We start from the raw sequence: 8,109 nt of genomic DNA on the forward strand, positions 1-8,109 counted from the left end.
AAATCGGGGCCCACGCTGCATTCCAGCGTGCAGCGCGTCCGACGAATATTAGCTCCTGCAGCTACTCAAAACGGCACATCCGAAGTGTGTTGCCTGCTCAGTACTCCAGGTGCTTTCACCACCAAAGCCCACATGGATAGGGGGTAAGAGAGGCAGGGATCGGTGATTATTCCAGGGAGGATTCAAAGGGAGGCATCCTCAAACACGGAAACCATCCGCCATCTTCCTTCCCAGTAAAATGGACTCTACTACACTTAGGGCCAGATGTCGGTGGCTAAATACCGGTCGGTAACGCCGAGATTCGCAGAATTTCTGCGTTTTCGACTGGTATTCAGCCATGTGCAATGTAGGTAACACCAAACGCCAGCACAAATAAGGAAACAGTAAAAATAAGATAAACCAGTTACAGATTCCTTAATTTGCGATTAGCAGATACCAAAACCCCTAAATACCGAATCGGTAAATAAGAAATCCTTTAAAAAATCGCAAATCCGATGTACCAAAAGTCGGTAATACTGAATTTTCGGTATTTAGGAGTCGCTAATTACCACTGACTCAAAGCAGGTGGTAATCAGGTGAACTGCAATTAAACAGCCCCAAAATGCAACAATGTGAACACAATGGCTACCCTCTACGTAATTGCAAGGCGGCTACTTTTGCAAGCAGCAGGACTGAGTATCTGGAGATGGGAGGAGCGCGTGTACAGACTGCCCGTTACACTGTTCCAAATGACTGAGACTGAAATCCATGAGAGATACAGGCTACACCCCAAACCATCCTAGACCTGATACGGGACCTACAGCCCCTCCTGGAGCATCTGACACCAAGGGCGCACGCTATACCAACACATGTCCAGGTGCTCTGTAGCCTGCACCTACTTGCATCAGAAAGTTACATGGGGTGATAGCTGTGTCAGGTGGTGTGCCACAGAGTTGCCTGTCTCATATGTTCAACTCTTTCCTGGATGCCATGATGCAAAGAATGCATCACTACATATGCTTCCCCAGCACACAGGCGGAACTGTAGAAAGCTGGATTTTTACTAAAAGGCACAGTTCCCACATGTAATAGGGTGCATTGATGGGACACACATACCAATCTGCCCACCTGCAGCTACAGAGTACATATACTGGAACCGCAAATCTACGCATTTCATCAACGTGCAGGTGATATGCGATGCGGACCACATCATCACTGACATTGTGGCCACATTTCCAGGGACTACCCATGACTCCTACATATTCAGGAACAGTGGGATCTACACACGTCTGGCTGGGGTGAATTTGGAGAAGGATACCTGCTAGGTAAATCAATGTGACACACCCTGATGTATACCTTGGATGAATGTGTTGGTGACTCTTATTAATGGCACTTCCTTTCTCACTTAGGTGACAGCCCAAATGCCTGCGGGCATTGATCCTGACTCCATGCCTCAACCCTTCCATCCCAAGTGAGAGAAGATACAATGTGGCCCATAAAAGCACGCGCAACATTGTGTAGCGCACTTTCAGACTTTTAAAAAGCAGTTTCCGCTGCCTTCACAAAAGTGGAGGTGCACGTCAGTACCGCCTCATCATCTGCTGTAAAATAATAGCAACATGTGCCATGCTGCATAACCTTGCCACAAAGAAAGGAACAGCAGTGGAACTGACTCTGAGGACGAGGGTGAGGATAGTCCACAGCCAGAGCACAGAGCATCAGGTGTGGCAGCAGCACCAGATGAGAGACACAGGCTGGCTGAGATCACACGCAACTATTTCTGAGTAAGTAAGGAGACACAGCCAGTTACTGTAAGTGAATGACGGTGTTTATTTAACATAGCACACCGCCACAACATGAAGGGCTAAACATGCCAGTCCAAAATAAAATGCAGATTACAAAGGCAAAATGGGTAACATCACCCATTTCACAATACCATGTGATGGCTGGCATTAGTTCCTGCTCCCATGCGCAGCACTGCTGCGCTCCCTGGGCACACTGTCCTCACTGGCAGTCTGTCCTGTGGCAGCGCTGTGCCGTTCGCTTTACCTCCTGGACTCTGTTATAGTGGCCGTGATGCTACTGTGGCTAGTTGCCTCTTCACTATCTGCCACATCACCTGCACCTGTAGTGGCTACCTGGTTTGTCTGTAGCACTTCCAGTGCACTTGTCACTGTGACCAACCCCTTTGCCCCATTACGGCTGCAGTGGGCCATCTCCTCCTGCATGGCCACCGAGCGACTGCAGAGCAGAGAGGTGGCAGTGGAGAAGTGGTTCACCGCCTTTGTGTAGTTGTCCAGTTTCAACCTCTCCCTGCGCCTCGCCAAAGGGTCCTCATCCATTTTGCTGCACAGCAGCCGAACTACCTCGGACATGTCCCTCATGCCCTCAGCCACAGTATTGTTCATGCTACTGATGCCCTTCTCGATTCGCAGCATCTGCCCATTCATTTGTACCATCGGCCGCTGGACTGACCATATCGTTTTGCCTTGCAAGTGCTGCACCCTGCAGGATGTTCCCCTCAAGACCGGCAAATACACTCTGATCCTCGCCCTGTGAAGCTGGACTGGCTGCCCTTGCCCTGCGGCATCTGGCACCTGTGTGGGCGCGCTCGGTGGGGGACTGTGTGCCTGCACTGTTGGCATCCTCTGCCACCGTGGACTGTTGGCCTCCCATGCTGTCCTCCTCGGACACCTCCATCTGCTGGAGGCTGGCCATTGCATGCCTCCTGGCTCTCTATGATGGTGGCGGTGGTGACGCTGGTGATAGTGGTTATGGTGGTGTGGTGATTGTGGTGGTGGTGGTGGTAGGGAGGTGTGCTCTGCAGCCGACAAGACCTCCTCCTCCTGTGTCCTCTCTCTCCTGGGTGCCTTTCCTGTGCTCCCCTCTGCAGCCCTGCGTGATGGCTTGCCTGTGGAGACAGAATGTACATTTGCTCACTTATCTGGCAGCATTTGCGTAATAATACATTTCATGACTGTCAATCAAACTGACTGTCCTCTGCTTGCTAATTGCGGATGCCTTTGGTTCAGTGGACTGAGTGTTCTGATATGTGTTACTTCTGACTACATCTCCCATAATGCATTGCTGATTTTTAGTAAAACATGTACTGGAGTGGGATTTCATAATGCCTCATTGGGGATTGGGGTTAGGGAGTGGGGGGCACAGCATGCAGTGCATGCATCTTACCTTGTCTGTTGCCAGCTCTAGCTGAGCTGTCTGCATCCCCAATCCCATTCACACTCTCCGGCCGGAGGGTGGACTCCACCAGGAGATCCAGGGCAGTTGGTCCAGGTGCTGTGTTTCTCCCTCCACCTGTCAGGTTGGCTTGCTTATTTCTCTCTACCAGCCTCTCCTTTGCACGCTTCCTGAGGTCATACCAGCATTTTTTTAGTTCCTCAATGGAGCGCTGGGTTACTCCAATGGCATTTATCTTTTCCTGGATGACCAGTCATATCTGCCTCTTATGGGATTCAGGCATGTGCATAGATTGTTTCCCAAAAGGTTTGTCATGGACCTTTATGACCGCCTCAAAAAGGACCTTCAGCTCCCTATGTTGGATAATAGTATCAAGAGGAGGAATATTCTACCTTTTTCCTCTCCACTCCCTCCTTTCATTTTTTTGTGAAATTTGCATGCCTCAGCCATTATCCTGTTAATTTCAGAAATACATTTGAATAAACTTGACTTTACCCTTTTTAAACAGGTGGATATGCATCTCAAAAGCGAAGTGGTTACTTAAAGATGTCTTGCTCGCTCCTAAATACATATGTGGCATAACAAGTCTAATCCCTGTGCCATCTAGACATGAGGAAAAGCTAATATTTTCTGTTACTCAAATGGAAGCCCATGGTGCTGCCAGGTGATGGGCTGAATAACTCAGTCAGAATAAGCACTTGCGTAAAAGTTTCATCCAATTAGCCACAGACTAGTTACTACACTATCGTTTGGGACTTGCATAGCTAAATCTGTCCAAGGTAACTAGTTGTGTATTGTCAAATGAGGCATAATCATGACTTCCAACCAGTTCACTGTAGGGAATTAGGTGGTAAAGGTCCCTCCCGGTCTGAGACCCATTAATAATCAGAAACAGACACTGCAGGGGGTCTCTAACTGGTCCTATTTTAGTCCCCTTAACTTTTACTGAGCTGTATAAAGACACTGGGATGTTCGATGAGCTGTATAACATTCTTGGAGCAGGGTTACCAGAAGCTCATGATAGCTACAATTACAGTTTCGACTCCGCCTCCAGACCGTCCCCCCTGTGCCCAACCAGCAGATGACCATTCTCGTGACTCCACGTGCTTGAGACAATTTATCCTATACCCATAACTATTGTTGGGGCATTCATAGTTTACGTGCAAGTAACTCTGTCCGGTGTGGAATGGAAAGAAGCTCGAGGTATATTGCCCCCCACCTTGTGATAGATTGTGTGGCAAATGAGGCTTCCTGATACTAATCTTCCCCTTTCTCAACACAGCCACCCCAACTTCCCAAAACCTCTTATGCCACCCACTCTGTCAACACCAACGACTTCGGGAGCGCCCCCACACCCCACCATCAGGTCCGGTTCTAGGATTTTTGGGGCCCTGGGTTGAAAGGGAGGTGCAAGGCCCCTCTAATTTACGTAAGTGACACCTTCAGGACTCCAGAAGCTGCTTTGTGGAGATTCTTCCTCCTTCTCTCAGCCACCTACTGGCACCTCTTTTACAGCCCATTTCGGGCTGAAGGTGGGAGAATTGCTTGGGGGCTGAGAGTTAAAACTGTAAGGCCGCTAAAGTGCTGGCAAAAGGCGTCCTGCAGTGTCTCTGAATGGGCAGCCGGGCAGAAAGTCTAATTTCAGGCCAAACCTACAAAATGCATCTCCTTGCAACTGGGACACCATCCCTAAAAAGCCCAGGGAGGGCCCCCTCCCATCCCTCTCATTGGCCAAATTGCAAAGATATGCCTTTCTTTCAATTGAATCGGCAAGAGTACAAGAGGGCTGGTGGTGTGTAAACCTGGTGTGGGGCCTCATGCTGGTGGGCTGAGTGAGAGGCCCTGGGCAGCTGGCCACACTGTCCATGCCTAGCGCTTGCCCCGCCCACCGAACATTGTTTGGTGGGAGACAAAAGCTACCTTGACTGCTAGCTGCCCTGGGCCATTCATTCTTCTTTTATGAGGATCCTGACCTGTTCCCTGTGAACACTGCCGCGCTGGCCCAGGGTGCTCCTGGGATAACGGCGTCTGACTGCATCATCGCCTCTTCCAGAGCACCACTGTTCTAACTGCGGGCGCTAGTATGGTGGGCCTGGTACACCTCATATTCCTTTCTCCGCTACGCCGTCCCAAGCCATGTCCACGATCCTTTGATTTGTGGCGGGGGTGATTCCAAGGCACCAGGACCTGCCTCATAACATTTGCAGTCTAGGTGCTGACCCCAGTCTTGGCCTTTTAGGCTTCGGGGAGGGTTATGCCCTCCTCCCAGTATTGGTTCCTTCAAAAAAGACCTTGACCATTCTTGCATGTGGGCTTTTAGTCAAGGTGCGACTACCTGCATACACCGAAAGGGGAGAGGGTGGGTACGTATACTCTCGGTTTCCATACCCCATGCTCCTCCTGCTTCTCTTAACTGCCCATACGTCCTGGAGCCCACTGGCACTTTAGCCGCGGTCTCCTCATGGTCCGCCTGTGCCTCCCCGGCCCGCTCTTTTTCTGCAGGGCGTGGATACAAATCGTGTAATGACTGGGATGAGGAAGAAAAGGAGTCCTGAGATCACCAGCATGTAGTCGGAAAGTTCCAGTACCATGAGCAAAGAAGAAATGAACACATTTCCCACAGCCAGCAGGAATGTGGGAGACTCAAATTTAAAGTTATTTAACCTTTCTCGTTCTATAGTTAAAATATTTTCAAGCAAACAAAACCTGCCTTTGCACGCTAATCTGAAGAATCCCTTGTACGGGCCATACTACATGTTTAACTTTTGCTCATGATGAAAATCTCATAGATGCCTGAACACCTCCACCAGAAAGGCCCCCGTGGGCTACCCATCACGGTGTCACGCCACAGCAGGAAAAACAGGTTTGGTGGGGCTGAAACGCAAGTGCTACTTAAAATGCTCTCTTAAGACTAGCCACAATAAACCATGTGATGAATGCTTTCCGGCAAACAAGCGCTCATAAATCATGGATAATTGAATGCTGGTGTCAAACACCCCTATCTGGGCATGTCCCTTCTTTTCAGCAATGTATATTTTTCTTGCTCCGTACATTTTTCTTTGCAACTAGTTCACCAAGGCCCACATGCATCAACCTATTTAGGAAGTGCAAACGGTGCGAATCGCAAAATTCGGCCGTTTGCGATTCCTAAATAGGTGTCTGGGATGCATCAAGCATTTTTGTTGAAATCGTTATTTTTTGCGAATTCCAAAAATGCGATTGCTTTTAAGGAATCGCAAATTTGCGATTCCTTAAAAGCAATGCATGATTAATTTTAAAATTGCGAATTTGCAAATCTGGGGTGCAAATTACAACGAGGTTGAACCTCGTGGTAATTTGCGAAAATGTGTTAAAATGCTCAAATTTGCATTTAAATACACTGTCATGTTACAGACACGCATGTCCTTAGGACATGTGTGTTTGAAACATGCACTTCAAAATACATTTCAGGGGTGCAGGGGGGGTCATTTGGACCCCCTCCTGCACCCATGGAATACATCAACATTTTGCGAATTCTAATTTGCGAATTCGCAATTCCCATTGATTCCTATGGGCCTTTTGGCCCATGGCCCATAGCAATCAATGGGAATTGCGAAATCGCAAATTGGAATTCGCATAATATTTGCGATTCGGTAAAAATTGCGATTTTTACCGAATCGCAAATATTATGCACTATCAATCATGCATCCCGTTTTGCGATTCCTTATTTGCGATTCGGTAAAAATCGCAAATTAGGAATCGCAAAACAGGAGTTTGATGCATGTGGGCACAAATGTTTTGCTCCCGCCATACCTGGCAGCAGCCTCTCCCATGCATTTACCTCTTTTCTCAGGATAAAACTATTGCATTACTCTGGAGACCCCTATTAAGTCTATGTTCAATATTATCCTTCCCACTTCTAAAACGCTCCCAGTGCTGGAGCTACAGCTTTAGCTGCTTTGGAATGTTTCTGCCTCACTGCTGCCTTTGCACCCACCCTAGATATATTTAAATCCCTGCTCCGGGCTCTTAAGGCTGAAAGTTTTTCTGTCTTTTGAAATCTTTTCGGTTCGTGTCTGCACTCTCAAGGACACCAGCGACTCAAACATGAACTTGTGACATTGCCTCCTGCTGCAGGCTCACTCCCTCCCCCATGTGCCGTGCGTGAGAGGCTTACGACTCTGATAGACTCGAATGGGGCATATTTACAATAAGTGGTGCATCCCTGCATATCAGCAGGGATGCACCACTTATTGTGCGCCATGCCTACGCTAACATGGTTGCGCTGCATTTACAATGCGGCGCACCATGGGGCAAAAACGGCACAGATGCGTCACGCATCTGTGCCGTAAAAGTGTCGCATTGCTGGTGTTGCGTCGCAAGCACGATGCAGCTCCAGCAATGCTCGGGAGGCCCTATTCTTCCAATGCTGCGTCAATCCTTACGCCTGCTTCAAGCAGGCGCAGGGTTTTGACGCAGCATGGGCCCCAAAATGACTGAGTGAAATCATGTAGATTTCACTCAGCCCCTTTCAGGAGGCGTTCCTGCACCAGAACGCCCCCCCCCCCTCCCCCTGCGCAGGAACGCCTCCTTCTGGCGCAGAGCTTTATAACGTGATACATCTCCCAGATGAGTCACGTTGTAAATACCCCGCACCATGGCGCATCTTTTGCACCGCTGCTGCGTCACAAAAGTGATGCAACGACGGTGCAAAAGCGGCGCAAGGGGCTTGTAAATATGCCCCGAATGAATTACTCCTAACCACTTGAATTTTCAGAGTGATTCAGAGGTAGCCCACCCGTAATGTTAATGTTTAAGTTTGCAGATAGAGTAGTATCTGCAGGGCCTTCAAGCATGTTTGTAGGCCCGGAGATATCCAATTTATTTTGCCATGAACACAAACAAAGAAAAAATATACAGAAAGGTATCTTTGGGTCCACCCCATTCGGCCATT

This window comes from Lissotriton vulgaris, chromosome 12 (assembly GCF_964263255.1).
Source record: "Lissotriton vulgaris chromosome 12, aLisVul1.2, whole genome shotgun sequence".
In the NCBI taxonomy this organism is placed as follows: Eukaryota; Metazoa; Chordata; class Amphibia; order Caudata; family Salamandridae; genus Lissotriton; species Lissotriton vulgaris.